This window comes from Anabrus simplex, chromosome 7 (genome assembly GCF_040414725.1).
Source record: "Anabrus simplex isolate iqAnaSimp1 chromosome 7, ASM4041472v1, whole genome shotgun sequence".
NCBI lineage: Eukaryota > Metazoa > Arthropoda > Insecta > Orthoptera > Tettigoniidae > Anabrus > Anabrus simplex.
This window is the reverse complement of record NC_090271.1, coordinates 205,099,795-205,124,651: the sequence shown is the minus strand read 5'-3', so window position 1 is coordinate 205,124,651 and position 24,857 is coordinate 205,099,795.

Genomic DNA, 24,857 nt, shown 5'->3' with positions numbered 1-24,857 from the left:
CCTCTTTCTATGTTGACGCCGTGTTGTCGGATATTTCACAATATCACGCATGCACTGGCTTCGCGTTGCACCAACCTGCTTCATGTTAAACCGATATGAAATCTTACGCCTTGAATACTACGAATTTTTCACTTAATAAAATCATCACTCAAACACTCGAAGGACTATAATTTTTTGCTACTATTATACGTTCATATAAACTCTAGACCGATACTTCCAATCTCTAGTCTCGGAGGTCACGGATTTGAGAATCGCTTGGGTCCCTTCGCTCGGCAATGAGACATGAAAGGGACGTGACGGTAGCAGGAAGCTGTAATGTACGTAAACGTACGGGTTTTATGGATAATAATCCTTGTGCTGCTAATGTGACTTCTCGTTTAGACAAATCTTCTCCCTGCATTAGCCGTTCTACAGTGAAACTGGCACTTGAAAATGAATAGGGCTTATGTGAGTAAATCTCAATGCCAGAACACATCAGGCCATGTGTGTGCCGGAAGCGAACAATATCAAGCTGTCTCTTTTGAACACCTTTAATAATGCCATCGACCTCAGCCCAGGTCAACATATGCTACAAGGTCAATCAGTAAGTATCCGCAATTTTATTCTAATTGTCTTTAGGTTGGCTCTATGACGTTGTGTGCTCACCAGCCGCTAGATGGCACCGTTGTCTACGTCTGCTGTAGGCACCGCCGTCTCGATCCTCCTGTAGGCCTACTGCCTGTTCTATGCAAGACTTTTTGCGAATAGGCTGCGACAAAAATTCTTCGGTAGATGGCAAGCATAGACGCACAAAGTTCTTAACACATTCTTATGACGACAGCCTACAAACCACTAGGCCTATGCAGTTTAGTCATATGTTCACTGAATATCGGTAAAATTATCTGTATGTAGTCGTAGATGGCTTCTTCATGTCACAATTTAAAGATTTTCCTGGACGAAGACTTGGGCGTGGTACACCGGGTGTCTAACATTTTGTGTTCTTGCGACGCAATATCAGTTAATACATTTCTTACGAACTTGGTTACGATAATATCACTAACAGTTTGCCGATATTCTTTGACCTCACACTGTAACAGAACACATTCTGAAAGAGAAGAAGTAGCAAGTTCTCGTATTACCGGTACGTTCGTAAGTTTAAACGACTTCCGACAGTAGGACATAGAACCATCAACAAACTCCTGGTGATGCTTCATCAGAACAATAAAACAAGGTCTTGGGTATCGAAGGCCTTCTTTGTCCTGATGCACAATCAGTTCCATTTATTGGTGTCGAAGCTCTACGCAGGGAGATGTTTCTGACGCAAATGTTAAACTCCATCCTCTCTTCAACTATACGAACCAAATACCCGCAAACTAGGATTTGACTTTCCATTTCTAGATTGACTGGGGCATGTTTGGATATTTGAGGTTATCCAAAATGTCTAAACATGAAGCCGTTTGTTTTGTGATTGTCCGTCACAATTCTTATCACAAGGACTCCACTACCCTCCACGGCCCTTTAATCACCTTCTGAAATATGCTGTAAAGGTGTAAAGGCCAGAGATAGGAGAGTAATCTGAGGATATCCAACTACTTCCTTTATTAGGACCTGGCCTAGATGTAGCCGACAGTCACTTTACTGTTAATTCCCTTCTAGACGGCATTGCATGGAATCGTATCCCTTCTGGCTGCGAATCAACTTGTTGAGGTTTGCAAAATGCTACACAATAGTTGAATATTTCGAGGAAAAAATCTGAAGCTTCCCTTCTACAAAAAAATATAACTTGCTAGTTGTTTTACGTCGCACCGACACAGATAGGTCTTACGGCGACGATGGGACAGGAAAGGGCTAGGAGTGGGAAGGAAGCGGCCGTGGCCTTAATTAAGGTACAGCCCCAGCATTTTCCTGGTGTGAAAATGGGAAACCACGGAAAACCATTTTCAGGGCTGCCGACAGTGGGGTTCGAACCTACTACCTCCCGAATACTGGATACTGACCGCACTTAAGCGACTGCAGCTATCGAGCTCGGTAATATAACTTGCACAAACGGAAGAAAACAAGTACACTTTAATAGAACTTTTAAAATATCTATAAGCATAACATGATTAATTCACTTCACAGTTCGATACAAAATATCACTTGTACAAACGGAAGTGAACAGGCAAGTTTACTCATTGAACGAAATAACTCAGCTATTCGTACACATATATGCATCAATAACACAATGATAACATCCACATTGACTGCGAAGATTGTGCGTCTACTACTGCACTCTTACGGCCACTTGAAGAAATATTGGTATTCGCGCCTTCCTGTGTTAACACTCCAGTGGTCGCGCGGATCACAATAGTGATCCAGCCGTATATATTTTTTCACTCCTGTTTTTTGGTATGACCTTGAGCATCTGTGTACCTTCCTCGCGCCCCATCCTCTCTCTGATAACGCAGTAGTCTGCTAACCTTGACTGATGGTTGTTGCGTTATAAAGCAATTTATTCTTGTGGATCACAACTGTGATCCGTGCGACCACTAGCGTGACTTCTTTTGACTTTGTTTGTTTTCTTATTACGATGTCTAATCTCAGTTCATGTGCATATATCTACTCCATTGTATCATTGTATGAGTTTATATTAATTGTTGGTATGAAAATGAAAACCTACAACCTGTTTTCCAGTCATTGACCGGGTCAGAGATGTAATGAATGAAGCATATAGGCCTATAGGCTATTAGTACGATGGGGGCGCCACTCCCAAAGTGATTTATTAATGACTGATAGATGCTATGAAATGAGAATGGAGAGTGTTGCTGGAATGAAAGATGACAGGGAAAACCGCAGTACCCGGAGAAAAACCTGTCCCGCCTCCGCTTTGTCCAGCACAAATCTCACATGGAGTGACCGGGATTTGAACCACGGTATCCAGCGGTGAGAGGCCGACGAGCTGCCGTCTGAGCCACGGAGGCTCAATTGTTGGTATATAAGTACAAAATGGATGAATATGAGAATATTAATCGATGGCCGAATGAACCAGTGAGGTACCTTATGGAGGGAGTGAGAGAGACAAATCACAATGTCCGGTAATTTTTCAGGGATTGTTCATAAATGCATGCATAATTATATTATACTGTACAGAAAATAAAGTTCTTTTTTTCATATGCATAATCATATTCATTGAATACGTAGCACAGAATAGCCTTATATTACAAAGAAACTACGGATCACAATTGTGATCCGCGCGACCACTGACGTGATTTTTCTTCGCGCGACCACTGGAGTGTTAACATGTGGCATAGAGCAGGCAGTATAAGAGGATCGAGACGGCGGTGGTTGTAGGTTTCAGTGTTAGATCAGTACAGCTTGCGCTGTTGCGACGTAAAGATGGCCGCGCCACTCTTTGTTTGCACCAAGGAGGAACAGCGTTCCGTAATCCGTTTTTTGTGGTCTGAGGATGTACCTTATCAGGAGCAGAAATTCCTAGAAGACTTTCAGCACAATACGAGGACAATGCTTTCCCACAGCGAAGTGTTTACCAGTGGACTGAACAGTTCAACAGGTGTCGCACGAGGGTGTAGGATGAGGAAAGAGCCGTAACTGATGCCAATATTGAACAAGTGCGTGATATGATCCTGAATAACAGACGAGTGTCTGTTGATGACGTGGCAAACCATATGCACATTAGCCATGCTTCTGCCGTTCTTCCTTGGTGCAAACTGAGTGTCACGCGGCCATCTTTACGTCGCAACAACGCAAGCTGTACCGGTACTGATCTGATAATGCTGAAACCTACCACAGACGTAGATAATGATGTCATCTAGCGGCTGGTGAACATACAATGCTATAGAGCTAACCTAAAGCCAATTAGAGCAAAATTGCAGATACTTTTGACTTCATCATCATCATTATCTAAAGGCATCGCCTTGTCGCTGCAACCATTGCTCTCTTCTCTCTGCGATCCTTTTCATCTCTCCATAACCTTGGCATCCCATCATCTCAACTACCTCTTCAATGATCTTCTTCCGTGGTTTCCCTCTGCCTTTCTTTCCCATCACCTTGCCTTCGAACAAGTTCTTTATGAAGTTATTATGCCGGAGAATGTGACCGAAAAGTGACGCTTTTCTCCTTTTTATCGTTGTTATTAAATGTCTCTGGGTGTTTATTTCTCTAAGCACTGCTTCATTAGTTTTCTCAATCCAGCTAGTTCTTGTTATCTTCCTCCATAGCCACATTTCCACTGCCTCTAGTCGTTTCACGTCCTCCTTCAAGAGAGTCCATCCTTCACAGCCGTATAACAGCACACTCCAAATGAACGTTTTGATAAATAATTTATTTTGTTCAGTAGGTATTTAAGGATTTATTAGTTAAGAACTGCTTCTTCTCCTCAAAGGCTTTCTTACACAGGGAAATCCTTCTTTTTATTTCCTCAGTGCAATAGTTGTCATCGGTAATAACTGATCCTAAGTAGCAGAACTTGTGCACTGACTTATTGACTCGTATTTAGGAAACAGAAGGTAAAAGACTAACCGACTAAGATAGGCAATTAAGATATTTTTTCAAATGTTTTAACGTCGCTCCGACTTAGGTCGTTTGGCGACGATGGGATAGGAAAGGGGCAAGACTGGAAAGGAAGCGCCCGTAGTCTTAATCATGGTACAGCCTGGTGTGAAAATAGCAACCCACGGAAATCCATCTTTATTACTGTTGATAGTGAGATTCACTGTCTCCATAACTTCTCCCTGATTTCTGGACAGAGTAGCAAATAAAATGCTTATAATTTCGATATTAGATTACCGTATATGGTTTTTAGACATCGTCGGGTTTTAAATCAAATCTGCGACAGTAGATCAATCAGAATGACCTGCACTCGATAATTTTATGATTGTTACTTCTTGTTCATTTGTGGCTGAAGAATGATGACCAAGTATTTAATATGCATTTGATAAGAAATCCCATTGTTTATTAACTTTCCTCAGCTTCTGCTTATGTACTCTCATCCTGTCACAACTGGTAACAGGTCTTATAGTTCAATAATTTATAGCTTGATAGATAATAATGTACAGCAGATCTCTCTTGGGTAATGGTTTTACGTGAAATTATTATTGTTAAAACATGTTTAACGTATCCATTAATTTCCAAACTACTGTATTAAGATTACTTTATTTATACTTAAACACGTATCTTGTCTGTCCGACTCGTTGGCTGAATGGTCAGCGTACTGGCCTTCGGTTCAGAGGGTCCCGGGTTCGATTCCCGGCCGGGTCGGGGATTTTAATCGCTTCTGATTAATTCTTCTGGCTCGGGGACTGGGTGTATATGTCCGTCCCAACACTCTCCTCATCATATTCACACAACATACTACACTACCAACCACCACAGAAACACGCAATAGTGCTTACATCCCTCCATAGAGGGTTGGCGTCAGGAAGGGCATCCGGCCGTAAAAACAGGGCCAAATCCACATGTGCGACGCAGTTCGCACCCGCGACCCCACAGGTGTGGGAAAAGCGGCAGGAAAAGAAGAAGAAGAAACACGTATCTTGTCTGGTTTATTTGAAAATGCTGTTCAGATTACGTGGAAAGTTTCTACTCGTAAATCCACCACAGTTTAGTTTATGTTTCACATAACATTATTGATTTGCTCGTATTTGTTGAAATTCTAATAAATATGGAAGTAATTCAAAATGGCATTATTCTATTAGATATAAAGAACGCCTCTTCAATAAAAATGTTCAAAAAGAAGTTAAAGAATTATCTTTAGAAAAAAAAGTAGATTTAATCAATTTTTAAAGTGACTGTTACATTTTCCTTCTTGTATATTTAGTAGTTTGTGTGTCTGCTTGTTTACTCTTACAGTGTATCATTATGAAACAATTCAATTATATAAAACACAACATATACATATGATTATATTTAGACTAAAGGTATATTAATATTTTCTGATACTAACGTAACTTATGTGTTATAAGTAGTACTTAGATCTATTCATGTAACCAAAATTATTATTAACTAATTTGATGTAACAAACTTATATTACTGGAGTGTATTAATTTACTTTATAAATACTCTGTAGCCATGATAATATTAGAATGTAGTGCACCACAGTGAGCTATAGCTCAGGTGCCTCAGCTAATAAATAAATAAATAAATAAATAAATAAATAAATAAATAAATAAATAAATAAATAAATAAATAAATTACTACTGCTCTAAGTCTTACATATTATTATTATTATTATTATTATTATTATTATTATTATTATTATTATTATTATTATTATTATTATTATTATTATTATTACGGAATTTTGTGGATGTGCAGAGGTGAAAGAAGGTGCTGGGATGAACAGGTCTCAATCTACGAAATTAAAGTTAATTTAAAATTTAACAAGGTTATATTTTCTTTCCAAGATTAAGAAATAACAAATATAACAGGTACTCACAAGGGAACATCCACAATGGTGAAGTCGCCGATCGCGATGAAACTTAGCGAACACATTGAGGTACATGTAAAAACAAAGCCAGCATCAATTTTAGGCGCCAACATTCATTAGCGCGTTAACTAAGGGGCCTAAAAGTTGCGACATTTCAAGTTCCGCGCGAACAGCGATAAATACCTGCTTGCCAATGCTAAGCCGGCACACACACTTCCCGTCTGGAGACACACCCTCTGCACCGCCTTTTACCCTCCAAGTGGTTCTCCCCGGCACGTTCCCCTCCCTTCTCCTCGCGCTTGCGAGGAGAAATAAAACAAATAACTAAAATACATGTTGTTATGTGTATATGTATTGACAGGAACAACGGAGAACACAACTGTTCGTTTAAAAACAACGAGAGTGTTATCGGTAATGAAATGAAATGTCGTATGGCTTTTAGTGCCGGGATATCCCAGGACGGGTTCGGCTCGCCAAGTGCAGGTCTTTCTATTTGACACCCGTAGGCGACTTGCGCGTCGTGATGAGGATTAAATTATGATGAAGACAACACATACACCCAGCCCCCGTGCCGTAGGAAGCAACCATTTAAGGTTACAATCCCCGACCCGCCCGGGAATCGAACCCGGGACACTCTGAACCGAAGGCTAGTACGCTGACCGTTCAGCCAGCGAGTCGGACAGAGTTATCGGTATCAACATATCATAAACCTACAATTTCACATGGAGCGCAAAAGACCACGCTTCAATCTACGTTATTACGGCCTATGTTCGCAGTGTGACATCTCCCCGTGAGCGTCAAAACCTATTTGACAATAGTTGACCGCTTAACACTCACCCTCAATCGCGTCATAAAGCTGCAGCTCCCGAAAGTTCAGCGGACCTTCTTCACCGCGAATTCCGTGCTTTGCTTGAAGATGAAAAATAATTTTTGACACGCTCAGTGACATTGCCCTTAAGGACTCGTCGCAAACGTTTTCATAAATATTTCATAAAATGTAAACTGCCTATACAATGTGGAAATTCCAAGGGAGAGCTATGAGGAAGGCTGATAGCGTACGCAGTGTAGCACAGGTTCTGTTCGACAGCTAAGCAGACGGCAGCGCGGGGAGAGGGAAACGAGTGATGCTGAACCAGGCGGGACGGAGGGGAGGAGGAGCAGAGGTGTGGCACAAAGCAGTGTTCCGGCTAAGCATTGGTCAGGAGGAATTCATCGCTGTTCGCGCGGAACTTGAAATTTCGCAACTTTTAGGCCCCTTAGTTAACGCGCTAATGAATGTTGGCGCCTAAAATTGATGCTGGCATTGTTTTTACATGTACCTCAATGTGTTTGCTAAGTTTCATCGCGATCGGCGACTTCACCATTGTGGATGTTCCCTTGTCAGTAGCCGAAACACAACTCGAGAATGTACAATTACAGAGTTACAGAATTTGGGCTCCGAGAGCCAGACACACAATTCTTGAGCTATAAGCCCAACCTTACGATATACAGGATTCAACAAAGGGGCAGAAGACCCCAATCATGCCCAGGAGCACTTGCTCCCAATTACACAGTAAAGCCTCCTCGAGGCACGCAGAAACAGATTTTAAGAAAGAGCAACCCGCTCTTAAGTTCAAGCCTATCAAAGGCCACACCAAACTCCACGTTCAAGCTGTCCTCCAAGGACATATACACAGGGGTAAAAATACCCAACCTACTGAGGTCTATTCAGTGAAGAAACAGAAATATTACATGGCCTCCACAATACCAACTTGAGAGGAGGCGAAACTGCACTCCAAATACGCCTTATTAAAACCTACTTGGCACTAGGCCTCAAATGCAAGGGCTAATCCCATACTAAAAAGGTGACTTATAGAAGGAGACAATTTACATTACGTTAAGGAAGAAACGGTTGTGAAAATAAGTTCACCTCAATGCAATATGAGTGGGAGCTCGAGAGGGTTAAGCACTCTCTATCCCAATATGTAGTTTAAAAAGATAGAATTGATACCAAGTGTCTTTACATTTTAGGGGAAAGTTACATGGTAAAAGGCTTCGGACCTGCCCCGAGAGTTAAACTGCTGAGCTAGCAAGAAAAAAGTTATTAAAAGGCCATTACCTGGTGGTTGAACTGCTGCCCGAAGAAAGAGGCGCTTCCCGCCCCCTGCTACGTACTTTACACACTGATAGATGTTACTGAAGTGGCCCGGAGACCCGAAAATCAGCAGTTTATATACCCTCGTGGAAAGTTCAAGGCGTTTCAGGAATGAGAACACCCGCCCACAAGCCTTTTATTGGATAATGGCAAAAACTACTACACTAGACGAAGAAGAAACACCTTATTGGTGGAAAATTAATGACAGAAATTCCTTATTGGTCAAATTCAAAACTGGCGGAGAGAAAGGGTTGATATTGCCAACTTAAACAATGACTGAAGGAAATTTAACAAAGAACAAACTTATGAACCCAAAATTTCTCCAAAAACACAGTTCTTTCACTTCGCACTAGGGTGCATAATTGTAGTCCTTCAGTAGTGCCATCTAGAAGAGAATGTTCGCACTTTTTGCTACAGATAAAACAAAAACGAATCGAAACTGACATAGTTCAGAACACTTCAAAATTTATAGTAATGACATCTTCTGAGAAATCGTTGAATTAGTATGGAAGTTCAAGTTCAGGCTTCCTCCAGTAGAGGAGTTTTAACTGGCGCAAAGTTTGAATTAGCGGCGTGGAGGTGTACCACCCGGTACAATTATTATTATTATTATTATTATTATTATTATTATTATTATTATTATTATTATTATCTTAGGTGATTAAGAAAACTCATCCTAACTTATGATTTTGTAAAGGTATGCAATAATATATCCCTGGGTAGAGCTACTCCTGAAAAGAAACACTGAGTACTCGCCTGTTGTCAACACGTCCCTCACAAGAGGAAATTTGTTTTTGATTTATGGCGTAAATTCAAATGGAAATATGTTACCCAATCAATAACGTACTTATTATAACTGCCGTAATGATGCTCTGAAAAAGCCATACTAAGACTGACATCCTCCGGCAAAGCATCATCAAACAGCTGCATAATATACATTATTTACTGTCACTATGAGCGAATGAAAGGGAAGGAAACATCCCGAGAGCGACATCACAATTTCAGACCGGATGTAATTACTGAGCACAAATCGTTCAAGTTGAAGAGACTTCTACAGTATGTTTCTAATGACTAGAACACTGGCATGCCAAAAATCATGGGACAATGGTATGTAAATCAATGCTAGTGTCCCAACAACTTAGAAGTGCTTTCGGACGTGCAAACGGATGTGACTGCCGAGTATCATTATGTCACAGCTCAACAAGGTGGCCAGGATTCGAACAGTAGCCAACGCATGTGGCACTTTTCAAATGGAAAGTCATGTCACTGTGCTTCGGATTTCACGTATAACTGAAGGTCATGTCCATGATCACGATATCAATACAATACTTAGTGCCTGTACTACGACTATCAGATAAACAGTCAGATACGCAGGCTGCAGTTTTGCAAACCAGAAGTTAAATATTTTCTTGCGTACTACCAACTACAGTATTGTTATGCGAAATATGTAGTAACACTTTTATTGCGTTGGCAATAAAGTCACTGAAAATGTAGTAAAATTTTGCGCGGTGGTGTACCTATTCGGCCGGCCCCGTGGTGTAGGGGTAGCGTGTCTGCCCCTTACCCGGAGGCCCCGGGTTCGATTCCCGGCCAGGACAGGGGTTTTTACCTGGACCTGAGGGCTGGTTCGAGGTCCACTCAGCCTACGTGATTAGAATTGAGGAGCTATCTGACGGTGAGATAGTGGCCCCGGTCTCGAAAGCCAAGAAAAACGGCCGAGATGAATCGTCGTGCTGACCACACGACACCTCGCAATCTGCAGGCCTTCTGGCTGAGCAGCGGTCGCTTGGTAGGCCAAAGCCCTTCAAAGACTGTAGCGCCATGGGGTATACCTATTCCCTGGTGTTTTCGTTTGTTTAGCACTATTGCTTTTGGAATTGTATTACTAGAGTCCAATATTACACTCTTATTAGGCTATAATATGAAGTTCAGATCAAGGAATGAATTAGGACTGAAATATACACATAAAAAGAAATTTTAAAATTAATTAAATATATAACGAAACTTTGAAATTGTTGTAGAAAATAAAAAGACTGAAAATGTTACCTGGACCCAAAAAGTAAGATTCAGGTTATGTATCTTTTCACTCTTATCAAATAATTCCTACCACAGGATAAAATGTTGTTTTTTGTCTCATACTAGTTATGATGATGCGCGTTACGGTGAAAGTAAAGTTTATGTTCGTAATCAATGCCACCGTATGCGGCGGACCATCATTAATGTTAGTATTATTCTATTTATTGCTGCTAGAAGGTCTATTTTTTCCGAGACAATGTTAGAATAGTAACTGGCAAACATTTATCACACTTCAGTGTAAATACGTGGTAGTAAGTTGTTACGAAGTCAAAGAAATATAACCTCCTTAACGTTCTCATTCGACGGACGAATCACCAAGAACAACGTCGTATACCAGGGTCAGCCAACTGCGTGTACGTGTGATGTCAGGTAACACGTCACACACTCTGCTCGAGCAGCGAAACGAAGTATTGGTACTGTAACTGAGAAGTGAAGGCTAGAGGGGCGAGGGGAAACACAACGTCATTCGTAGGGGGAGGCCCAAGGGCTGCAGGTACAATGCGGTATGTGTAGTACATATTTCTCTCTACATATTTTATTGTAACGTAACTTTGTTATGAAGTAGCATAAGAGTTATAAAGCAACTTTATTTCTACACATACAAACTAAACATTTAGCTGTAGCATTCCTATCATTTTCAACAAATAAATAAAAATCTTCCCATAAAGATAAAAAGATCGGAGGTTTAGGTAGCTTGTCGCACCGTGATGTGCCCGGTTCATCCATACTTATGTACCGCACTGTACCACTACCACCACTACGTATGACACTGCACGTGTTTACTACAAAGCGAGGCTGTCTCTTCGTCTCACTCTACGACAGCGTCTCCCCACCTTCTGCGCTCGTACGTCACATGTGCTCTCTGACGTCACACGGGCCCTCTTACACCATACGCCAGCCAGTTGGCTGACCCTGTCGTATACCCTTACTCCGTATGAGCACCGTGGAGAGATTTAGAATAGAACCCAAGCTTTTAGCACGCATCCTACTGATTAGGAAATGTGTACTATCCCCTATAGTACTCTACCGACTAACATTTAGAAGTTAACATTTTTATGGACGTTTGGGTCTCGAACCCATAAATAACAGCATGGTGGCACTAAGCAATGACGCCGAAACTACTATGGCTACCTAGGAAGATTGTTACTGTAAGGATTGCGTGCAGGTCATATAGTTAGTGGCAACAACCTTCTAGCTTGGGAAGTGTTTAAAAATTCTGTGACAGCTGAACATGAAGCATGATATATTTTATATACAGATTACATTACAACAACTTATTTTTTGTATAGCATCCTGCAGATGTAGATTCATCACGATGTGCAGCCATCTTGATTCTTACAGCAGGATCAAAGTCCCAGATAAGAGCGTTAACTGCCTCTCCTATTTTCGCATAGCTAAACCAGAGAATATTCTCCCACACTGAACATAAACGAAAGTCGCAGTACGCATTTTCAACCGAAATTCCACGCAAATGTGCAAACTGTCGCATAAATTTAAACCGCACTTTTATCTGGCTGTCGTAGTACGGGTCCTTAGTAAATTAGTGACATCTATAAGCTTAAAGAAATAGAAAAAAGAAGAGTAAAAGAGGTATTCATTTATGTAGCAAGCACACATCACATCCATTCATACATTCACTCATTCACTCAATAATTTCGGTAAAAAGTACAAGCTTGCTAGCGGGTTCCCTTTTGCATTGAAAGCCAAAACTGATGAGTATCGGCCAACTTCTTACGTTCAAGTGCTATGATGTGAGTTAACAGAATTTCAACGGGACATAGTAACGGATGCGAAAGTGATATGATATTCCAGTTTCCTGGCTGTGAAGTGGGACAATATTCCTCGATCAGAGAACACCCTCCCGAAGGCATTACGATCCACTGTAGACAGCGCAGTGATTAACAACGGCTGCTTAATGATCAAAATAGAGCAACATTCTGGCCTTTTCTCTCAGTTTATTGGGGGTCACCGCAAAATACGAAACTGGCCCAGTTTTACAGATGGATGCCCTTCTTGACACCAATCCTGTGTTGAGGCATGCATTCATCGGTCCCCGATCCCAAGAAAGTTACACATACGCTGTTAAAATCCCCAGTCACCGGGCTAGTTGGCCGTGCGGTTAGGGTCACGCAGCTGTGAGCTTGCATCCGAGAGATATTGGGTTCGAACCCCACTGTCGGCAGCCCTGAAGGTGGTTTTTCGTGGTTTCCCATTTTCATACCAGGCAAGTGCTGGGGCTGTACCTTAATTAAGGCCACGGCCGCTTCCTTCCCACTCCTAGGCCTTTCCTCTCCCCTCGTCGCCATAAGACATGTCTGTGTCGGTGCGACGTAAAAGCAAATAGCAAAATCCCCAGTCCGATGAGAATCAAATCCGGGACCCTCTGAACCGAAGGCCAAAATGCTGACCATTCAGCGAAAGAATTGTACGGGAAACAGGGCATCAGTACAGGCAAAAATCACTATCACAGTTAACCCAAGGAGTATAAGACACACATCTAGTAGGCCCCTACACCAGCGCGATGTTCTAAGGTATAGTACAACATACAGTAGAAAATCCAAAAGTGCCTCCTCGTTAATACCACGAAATTGCACACAGTACCTCATATGGGCTTCACAGGTTGCCAGTTGGATTCTAGAGTACTATAAACATATACAGCTGAAAAAAATAAGCGCATGGTATTGTTTAAGTTCCTGTTTCTACGAAACAGCTCTAGATATAATGTTTGTTGAGGGCATCCGCAGAGTTCGTATCAACTCGTATATAGGAGGTAAATAAGCTTTCTTCTTTCTTAATCCATTTACCGTACAGGGTTGGCTTTTCCCTCGGACTCAGCGAGGGATCCTACTTCTACCGCCCCAAGAAGAGCGAGACTTTGGGTTGGTGTGATTAAACTGGGGAGGAGGACCAGTACCTCGTCCAGGAGGCCTCACCTGCCATGCTGAACAGGGGCCTTGTGGGGAGATGGGAAGATTGGAAGGGATAGACAAGGAAGAGGGAAGGAAGCGGCCGTGGCCGTAAGTTAGGTACCACCCCGGCATTTGTCTGGAGAAGTGGGAAACCATGGAATACCCCTTCGAGGATGACTGAGGTGGGAATCGAAATCCCCTCTACTCAGTTGACCTCCCGAGGCTGAGTGGACCCCGTTCCAGCTCTCGTACCACTTTTCTAATTTCATGACAGAGCCGGGAATTGAACCCGGGCCTCCGGGGGTAGCAGCTAATCACACTAATCACTACACCACAGAGGCGGACCTAGGAGGTGAATTATATTTTCATAATAATTCAAATTAAATCTGATAAAATATCAAATACAAGGAATATAAAATACCATGCGCTCATTCCCGTTTTGAGTGACTATACAGTCGCTCAAAGAAAGAATGAACTCACTCTCGATAACTCTTTTGGCTGAGTCCCAACGGCGGGTTTACAGAAGATCCTTTACGACAGTGTCGGACATTACAAGTATAAATTACGAGGTTACTCCACTCATTCCTTTCAGTTTTGGCTCTGGGCTTGAGAACTAAACAAGAAAGAAAGTAAAAGTTTGCCCTGAGATTTAACTACAGTCTCTACAAATAACAAATGGGAATATGTCAGAACAAACGCAGTGAGTCAGGGACGCGAGTTAGCTGTGCGGATAGAGGCATTGAGTATAACTGACAGTGTGGGATTTGGGAGCTGGCGCAGGTTCAAATCCTCCTAGCAAGCGGACATTCTTTCAGTTTCATTATACTAATTCCTCGTAGCTGGGGGAGATATGAACGTTACTGTATACGGATAGTATCATATTTAATTTTGGTACATTTTACACATTACCGGGAGTTTTGTCCTTGCGTTTGAGGACTAAACAAGAAATAAAAATGTGCGTTGAGAATTAACACGTTTATCTACACATACTGTATTTTCTTCTTCTTCTTCTTCTTCTTCTTCTTCTTCTTCTTTATCTGTTTACCCTCCAGGTTCGGTTTTTCCCTCGGACTTAGCGAGGGATCTCACCTCTACCGCCTCGAGGGCAGTGTCCTGGAGCGTCAGACTCTTGGTCGGGGGATACAACTGGGGAGTATGGCCAGTACCTCGCCCAGGCGGCCTCGCCTGCTATGCTGAACAGGGGCCTTGTGGAGGGATGGGAAGATTGGAAGGGATAGGCAAGGAAGAGGGAAGGAAGCGGCCGTGGCCTTAAGTTAGGTACCATCCCCGCATTCGCCTGGAGGAGAAGTGGGAAACCACGGAAAACCACTTCCAGGATGGCTGAGGCGGGAATCGAACCCACCTCTACTCAGTTGACCTCCCGAGGCTGAGTGGACCCTGTTCCAGCCCTCGTACCACTTTTCAAATTTCGTGGCAGAGCCGGGAATCGAACCCGGGCCTCCGGGGGTGGCAGCTAATCACGCTAACCACTACACCACAGAGGTGGACCAGTATTTTCTGCTACTTGTTTAAGGTCGCACTAACACAACAAAGGTTTTCGGTGACGGAAGGAAGGGAAAAGGGGTAGGATTGGGAAAGTAGCGGCCGTGGCCTTAATTAGGGTACAGCCCCTGCATTTGCCTGGTGTGAAAATGGGAAATCACTGAAAACTATCTTCAGGGCTGCCGACGGTGGGATTCGAATCCACTGTCTTACGAATGCAAGTTCACAGCTGCGCGATCCTAATCCCATGGCCAACTCGCTTGGTCTGCCTACAAATAAAAAAAACACAAATTAATAGCGGGTCTGCCAATCCTCGTGCTCTATGATCGCTTGAAGTCGTCTGGGCACAAATGCAGCGGAAGTCTGGAAGAACCCCTCCTTAAGGGCCAGTTCTTCTTTTCAAGTTGACCACCATCGTCCACAGCTCTTCCTTTGGCTCGGGTGGCGACGATGTTTCCGCAGAGTCCTCTTCATTAAACCCCAGACATTCTCGGTGACATTCAGGTCAGGGTTATTCGATGGCCAAGGTATCGCCTCAATCCTTACCTGCAAAGTGAACCGTCGCTGAACTGCCTTTGAGGTATGAGCTGGATTATTAACATGCTGAAAGCTGACACTCTGTACTTCGGGATAAATTATGTCCTATGATGGAATATACCAGAGACTCGAAAGCTCTTTGTGAAACACGACATTGAGAGTTTCCGGAGTTCTCAACAGCATCCCTATACCATGTGAGATAAACCAACCCCAGCAATGAACGCTAATACGACCATTTCAGTGAGGGGTGGCAGCGTAATTTTGCAGTCCTGTATTCCTTATTCGGTTACGTTCAGTCTGCACCGCGGCAGGAAAGGAAGACAAGGCCCTCCGTGAAACAGCTGGCAGGGTGGAGTTCTCTTCCAGTGCTGACAGGAGGGCTTGCTCTCTAGCAGAGATGCGTGGACGGTCTATAGAATGCCTCTTTGCTTCTTGAACTTGTTACCGATAAAGCTTGGTCCACTGCCTATACGGACCACAAGCACCACCAGAATAGGAACGGGGTTCTAAACATATTACACGGGTCACGGACCACCATGCAAGGATATGAAACTGTAGGCAGTAAAATGTATCACGATATTCCCTTCAACATCGCAAGAATGGATTCATGTTTCATAACAAACACAAAAGAATGGAATGACTAAGATTAGTGAACAATAAGCAATTTAACTAGCAACGGCATTATGAATTGAATGGGGAAATGTATCTTTGTCGCTATGTTTGGATCTATCTACTTTTAACCCTGCCTCATCCGTATATGTCACCTGACACAGATACGAACCAGTCCACCATGCATCATTCTACTGAACTTGGACGGACAGACCTAATTACAAGCAGCGTGTGCATTTGTAAACTTACTGGATTAATAAGAGCTAATGTGAACTTGAATTCGTTGAATTAAGTCATTCCATTGCCAAAAATAATGGAATAACGTTGGCCATACCGTCAAACTGTTTTCACGTGTGTGTGAACAGTGCTTGATGGACTCCTGCATGCCCAAATATGCCTGCGTGGAAATATACTATATAATTTGGTCATTGTTCGTTTGAGCGAGTATATGAGGTTCGAACGGTCCAGATACGAGTTGCTTCAGTCGATCTGTAAGGCCATGAATCTCAGTCGTCAACAAGATACGTGCCGGTTCCTCACAAGTATGAGGTATGTCCACTAGTCCATCACGGTGACCTCCCCCTACTTGTTGATAATTTGTAGCCCACCATGAATTACATCTGTCCTTAAAATGATGGGGTACTTCGATAGGATAATGTACCATCTCATTGGACCGTCGTTTTCTAGAATTGGGATAGTAGCAGCCGCAGTTTTCGTTAAATGCAGCACTGGCATTTTTGCAGTGTACAAGTGAGAAATCACCGAGCGAGTTGCCTATGCGCTTTGGATCACTTACCTGTGAGCTTGTATTTCAGAGATAGTGGCCTCGAACTCCATTGTCGGAAGACCTGATGATGGTTTTCCGTGGTTCCCAATTTTTATACGAGCAAATGCTGGGGCTGTACCTTACTTACGGCCACCGTCGCCTCCTTTCCAGACGCGTTGATTGTGAGTTAACTGAATTGACTGTGTTGACTGTGTGAGGTGTCAGACTCATCTGGAGTCGAACCAAGTGAACATCAGTCTTGTGTTGTGATAGTCAACAGTCCTATGTTCGAACCTGTCTGCGTACAGCTACTGTGTCAAGTGACTGGGCGTGCGGAGACAAGTGTAAGGTGAGCCAGGAGTATCCATGGTAACGAAGCATTGGAATATTCGCGATGCGGCTAGAGAAGAACGTTCTTGTTTTGGCTTCGAGAAGACCCATAGGGAAAGCAGACGAAGAGGAAGGAGAGGCCAGCCATGCCTGCCTCCCCAGGGTGGCTAGCAGGTCACCGGCCTGAATTACTCATGCTTTCCAAGAAATACCGAAAGGAATCTCCAGAACGCTGACAGTCCACAAGCACATAAAACTACTTTTACGATTTTAGGAGACACTGGAATTTTGTCCCGCAAAGATTTTTTTTTTTGTTCCTGTAAATCTAATTACACGAGGCTGGTGTGTTTGAGCATCTTCGAATACCACTGGAGTCCGGCTACTTTTATTGGCTTTACGTTCCACTAACTACTTCTTTTACGGTTTTTCGGAGGCACCGAAGTGTCAGAATTTTGTCCCGCGGGAGTTGTTTTACACGCTAGTATCTCTACGAACACGAGGCTGACGCATTTGAGTACCTTCGAATATCACCGGACTGAGTCAGGATCGAACCTGCCAAGCTGGGATCAGAAGGCCATCACCTCAACCGTCTGAGTCATTAATCCGGGCAGTCCGGCTACTTGGCTGAATGGACAGCATACTGACTTTTCAGATGGCCTTTGGTTCGGTCTCATCTGGGACAGGGATTGTAACTGGGTATGGTTAATTCATCTGGCTCGGGACTGGGAAGACAGTATAATTTAAGAGTAGTTTAAAATATACAATAATATTCATTTCAACCTTTTACTGAACGGAATCTAAGCGTGAGTAGAAACATGCTCAGATATGATGCTGATAGGCGCACTCAGGCCTTATTGGTTCCCATCGTGTGATTAAAAATATACTCTCGTCGCCGTAAGATCTGTCTGTGTCGGTGCGACGTAAAACAACCAGCAAGGAAAAATATACTCAACCTCAGAGAAACTAAAATAATGCATGTTATCACACAACATTTATACTCATTTTAATGTAAGTTAATGGAGTTTTAACCTTATTAATTCTTTCTTCTCAGCACCACCTTCCCATGCTTTTATGAGTTTGACACAATTAACACGCTCATTTTGGATGTGGTTGGCCCACTGTTACTAGATCTTTGAGCAGAAAACCCCAACCAACGGCACGGGGACTCGAATCTGAGACTTCAGTACACTCGGTAATAATCATTACTTCAAAATATATTAATAACAAGGTCAAGGTCACCGAGTGAGTTGGCTGTGCGGTTAGGGACGCGCAGCAGTTAGCTTGCATTCGAGAAATAGTGGGTTCAAATCCCACTGTAGGCAGCTCTGAAGATAGTTGTCCGTAGCTTCCCATTTTCACACCAGGCATATGCTGGGGCAATACCTTAATTAAGGCCACGCCCACTTCTTTCCCACTCCTAGACCTTTCCTATCCCATCGTGGGAATAGAAGCCACCTCTACTCAGCTGACCTCCCGAGGCTGAGTGGACCCCGTTCCAGCCCTCGTACCACTTTCCAAATTTCGTGGCAGAGTCGGGAATCGAATCCGGGCCTCCGGGAGTAGCAACTAATCACGCTGACCACTACACTACAGAGGCGGACTTTGAAAATAACCACTTTCTGAAAGGATTAACATCTTAAGCTGAAACCAAGTTGATGTAAAAGGTAAGCCATACATACATACAGGAGGCTTCCGTTAGGAGACACATTGATTGATTTTCAATCAATGCTCCCCAATGTGCTCGGAAATCCTGAACAGCTTCATAGCCCAGCATCAAATAGCTACTTCCTTGCTCGCTGTAATGTCAGCAGTCACGCTTGAGGAATTGAATCCAACGGTTAGCTTCAGTTCAATAGTCCCATTACTCTAACTGCATAATTCACAGTCTGTCACAGACACACTACCACCCAACTACGTTGTCGCCACAATCCGGACGTCTAGGAATATAACTAGACCACAAACCACATAACTTCAGTACAAGCGGGATATCTGATTAGTTATAGAGCGTAGTCCCAGTCCTATAATAATAAAAATAGTACAATAAAAATAATCTCCTATCCTTTCCTCGTTATCTCCCCTTACTCGAATATCATTAACTCCTAACACATCCAGATGCATACTTTTTGTTGACTCAGCCAGTTCTACTTTTTTTTCCATAACCTACATTAATATTGATAGCTCCCCATTGAATTTTCTTTTGTTCGCCAAGTTGTTTCCAAGGAGTCCCTCGACTGTCAAATGAGAGTCACTCAGCAGTTCCCCACGGTTCACAAACTAGGACGTAACTACAGTAACCCACACCACAAATCATTTCAAATTAAACCGAAGTTCATTTATTCTGTTATAGCCTACCATAGCATGCATAAACAAAAATACTGTACTGTATTTATTTATTTAGCGTATGGCTTTTAGAGCAGATAGTGCTCGGGTATCCTGATGCAAGTCTTTCTATCTGACACCCATGGACGACCTGCGCGTCTAGATATGGGATGATGATGATGATGATGATGATGATGATAATGAGAGAGGGAGAGGTTGAAATCCGGTGTCGGCACATAGCCTACTCCTGTCTAGTAACAGCAAGGGGTCTTCTAAAGGTTTTACATCCCCATTCGGTGGACGAATTACCGTCGACAGCATCGTATGCCCTCACTCCAAATTAACACTGAGGAGAGGTTTAGAACTGAATGCAGATTTTTGGCTCACAGTCTCATGATTAGACATTGTATACCACCTCTCATGCCGAAACCCCTGTGGGTGGGGGCGGTAAAATAATTCACCCACGGTATGTCCTGTAAGTTGTAAGAGGCGACTGAGGCGGGGACCAGGAGATCTGAACTTTGGAGCGTTAATTGGTGACCACGTTTTACCTTGCTGAGCCTGGCATTGCTTCCATTTATTTGTGCCAGTCTCCTCGCTTTCATCTTTCACTTGGTCAACTCTTGCTTTTTTCAACCCGGACTGTATTAAGTTTGCGTGGTCAAGTGAGTTTTTCATTTTCACGCCCTTCGTGGCTCTTGTCTTTTTTTAGCTGATACCTTCATTTTCCAAAGTGTCCGAACTCTTACAATTTTCCCTTTGATTAGTTGTAAGAGACCGAGCTCGATAGCTGCAGTCACTTAAGTGCGGCCAGTATCCAGTAATCGGGAGATAGTGGTTTCGAGCCCCACTGTCGGCAGCCCTGAAGATGGTTTTCCGTGGTTTCCCATTTTCACACCAGGCAAATGTCGGGAATGTACCTTAATTAAGGCCACAGCGGCTTCCTTCCACTTCCTAGACCTTTCCTATCCCGTCGTCGCCGTAAGACATATCTGTGTCGGTGCGACGTTCAGAAAAATAGCAAAAGAAAAAGTTGTAAGAGGGAATGGAAACCCAGCTGTACTTCCTCTTAAAACAATACTCATCACCACAACTTATCCTGTTGGTGATTTTTTTCACCGAGCTCGATAGCTGCAGTAGCTAAAGTGCGGCCAGTATCTAGTAATCGAGAGATAGTAGGTTCGAATCCCATTGTCGGCAGCCCTGAAGATGGTTTTCCGTGGTTTCCCATTTTAACACCAGGCAAATGCTGGGGCTGTACCTTAATTAAGGCAACGGACGCTTCCTTCCCACTCCTAGCCCTTTCCTATCCCATCGTCGCCATAAGACCTATCTGTGTCGGTGCGACGTAAAGCAACTTGCAAAAAAAAAAAAAAAATTCACCAAATAAACACTCTGTTAGACTATAACAGACTCGACGCCTTAGTGATCTTGGCCACATCATGGGCTACAAAAAAAAAAAAAAGGCTAAAGGTACATAATATGTGGGAGGAAGGGTACAATGTTCAACATTCTATGTCTGGATAATAATATTCTCCCTTAGAAGTCGTCGCTTGTCCGTGCTTCTTTTCCCTATTATCTACGACAGTACGCAAGATTTTAGATCATACATTGATATCATATTGTATTTACGTGCCTATTACAACGAATACCTAGCTAACAGGAAAAGGTGAAGGGTCACTGTACGTCAACATGATTATAATATTCGTAAATCGTGAGTGCTTTAGCCGCCTAGTTAGTGATTCATTTTGATATGGAGGTCCACAACTAGCGAATGAACCATGCTTGCAGACATTCTATTTCATGGAGAACTACTTGTCGGATTTTAGAAACAACCACACGCCTGAATTCATATATCCTACAGCTATAACGTCAGGTGTAGAAAACAGCGTAATTTAATTTAAGAAAACGAAGTTAGTACCGGTATCGTTATCTCGGCAGATACTGCCACTCTAGTAAAGTACTACAAGTTATATGAGGCCATTGGTAACACTACTAAACTTGAAAACAGATTTTCGATAGATTTAGCGGTATATTTGTAATATGAAGATAACTTCTTAGCTAACTAATCCTGTATATATTGGTACCTGCTCCTCACTTACCAGCTTTTGGCTATAGCCCCCTCAACGAAATGAAAAAGAAATACAACGAGGTGTCACAGGCTTTAGTTGTTGTTTCCTCTGATGACACAAATATTTACTTATTTATCACTACAACCCTTGTCATTTTTATCTTGCAAGCACATCTTTCCGTCTACATCTCTCACAACCTTTACGCCAATCCAATAAATGTTAATAGATAGTCGACGCACAATTAACTGAAACGACATCACTTACAAAAACGTCGTGTTTTCCATTTGACATCAAACATATCAAAATTAATTAATCTATCAGCCCTGTCTGATTTATTAGTCATGAAATTACCATCGGCTCATACTACACAGGAACAATCGGTTTCATGTCACATAATGAATCTGTAACGTGATGTTCTGTGTTCTTTAACAGCCTTATCTCCAGTTAATGCCATCAAACAGGCAATTTTCACATCTTACTAAAATAACTTGTGAATATAATGTGGATATATCAGTTGAAACAACAAAACTATTTGCTTTCAAGGTCAACTAACCAGTTCCCTGTAAAACTTTAGTAAATGATAAGCCAGTAAAAAGAACTATCTCGGCTTCTCCCTGCTATTTGACAGAAATACAGATATCGATAACATCGCAAAATTTAAGGCAACCATCGGAACAACAAATTCAGTAATACGAGGGCAGTAAGTAAAGTAGTTGCAACGAAGTTCAGACACTCGCAGGAGATCGGGCATGAGCAAATAGGATATGGAGCGGTCAGTTGGCACTGTTGTCGATGTGTAGTGTGTATCTGACGGGCATCCAGATGGGAGTGTTGTTGCTGTGTGTCAGTGAAGTGAAGAGTGTAGATGTCACCGCTATAAAGCATGTTTTCGAAAGGTGATCAGCGTTCGTGGATTAAGAATTCATCAGAATATTATCGACGATTACGTAAAGCATGTGGCGAAAATGCATTGCCGTATAGGACGATTGCAGGATGGTTCAAGGCGTTTTGTGCGGGCCGGAATGAGATCTTGGAACACCCTCCGTACTCACCAGATATGAGTCCTTGTGACTTCGACCTATTTCCAAATTTGAAGGAACCCCTCTGAGGCCACCGATTTCCTAACGTGGCAACTGTACTCCGCGCACTAGGGCGCTCCGTCGCTGTCGTCAACAGAAAACGCCTTGCCAACAGTCCCCAACGGCTTCTCGACTTTTGGCAAAAGGTAATAGACTTTGCGAGTGACAACATTGAAGGAATGTAATACAATTGTACTTGTTAGTTCGTTAAATATTGCGTTCTATCAATATTGCCACTAGTTTACTTACAGCACCTACCGAGCTCGATAGCTGCAGTCGCTTAATTGCGGCCAGTATCCAGTATTCGGAAGATAGTAGGTTCGAACCCCACTGTCGGCAGCCCTGAAAATGGTTTTCCGTGGTTTCCCATTTTCACACCAGGCAAATGCTGGGGCTGTACCTTAATTAAGGCCACGGCCGATTCCTTCCCACTCCTAGCCCTATCCTGTCCCATCGTCGCCATAAGACCTATCTGTGTCGGTGCGACGTAAAGCAACTAGCAAAAAAAAAAAAAAAAAAAAAAAAAAAAAAAACTTACAGCACCCAGCGGCGGCTCGTGACCAAATTTTCAGGGGGTTCACAACAAAATTTGCGTTTACGTCTGAAATATACGAAAGTAGAATGCACATAAGTACAAAATCATTTACTTAAATCATTTCACCAAAAGTTTCTTGTACTGTTGCTTCTCTACTCATAATATAGTATAACCCTTATAACCGAGGATGCATTTTCCTGAGACTAATCTGCGAGAGTACAAGAAAAGTAAAATTACGACTACCAGGCTGAGTCGCTCAGGCTTTGGCTGGGCTGAGGCTCTGGCTTTCTGATCCCGTGATTACGAAAAACTGTTCAGAATTAGCTACTAGCGAAATCTTCCGGCGATGTAATGCAATAGTAACTTCTGGGAGCCGTTGCCAACAGTAACAGCGGAGATGGCGGACTCTTGTGGTCAACTGTAATACTATCTCTGGTCTGAGGGTGGTTGTAGACTGAAAGGCACATTCCTTACCGTGCTCCTCGCTTATGGATATATCTGTGCATAAACCATGACGTCATCTCCATGCGCATGCGTATAGTCTTAAGGTTCGTAGCAAAATCCCTGGCATTGTCAGTCGAATCGACCAGCTGTCAGTGTAACGGAGCTTCGATATAAGTCGAATGCTTTCGATATTGACGAAATCAGGTCAAAAAAGGAAACCATTCTGAATTACCGGTATCCATGAATGCGTGAATATGCGTTACAACTGGGTGTTCACGTGCTCATGTGCTCCTGAGAGCCCGCCGCCACTGACACCACCTGTAAAAGTATACTCAGTCCACATAATATATATTTAGAGAACACTAGTCAGGCCAGTTCTCTTGCACGGCAGTGAAGCACGAAAATTCAGGAAAAGAGACGAAACCTCAATCACCCCTGCCAACAAAAAACGTACAGCAGGATACACACAATGGGACCACACGAGGAAGGAGGGTGTGATGTAAGCACAGAAGGTAGAACCACGTTAAAATATCTAGGAAGATACTGGAAGAAATGTCAATAAAATGGGAAGAAAATTAATACCAAGCAGATCTTAACCAGTCCAGAAGAACATGCTCTATTGGACGCCCAGCTAAGAAGAGGCCAAACACGCTACCCGATTGGATGGCGTGATGATGATTATCATTATTCTGTTCGTCTCCTTGGCTGAATGGTCAGCGTAGTTGCCTGCGGTTCAGAAGGCCCTGGGTTCGATTCCCGGCCGGGCCGGAGATTTTAACCTTTAATTATTTCCCTTGACTCGGGGACTGCGTATGTGTATTGTCTCCAACATTCCTACACCTTCACACATCACATGCAACACTACTCTCCACTACAATAACAGGCAGTATTCTATTCACGGCAGACGCCACCCACCCTCCTGGCTTAGAAAGGCAGCACGAGGCAAGAAATAGCCACACGAAATTATTATTATTACTATTATTATTATTATTATTATTATTATTATTATTATTATTATTATTATTATTATTTCGAATTTTGGCGTCGAAAGACCACCTAGAGTAACCCATTGCACTTACTTGTGTTATTATTTCCCGCTTCTTCTCTTGCTCGCGAATAGTTCTTAATTCTTTTACTTCAT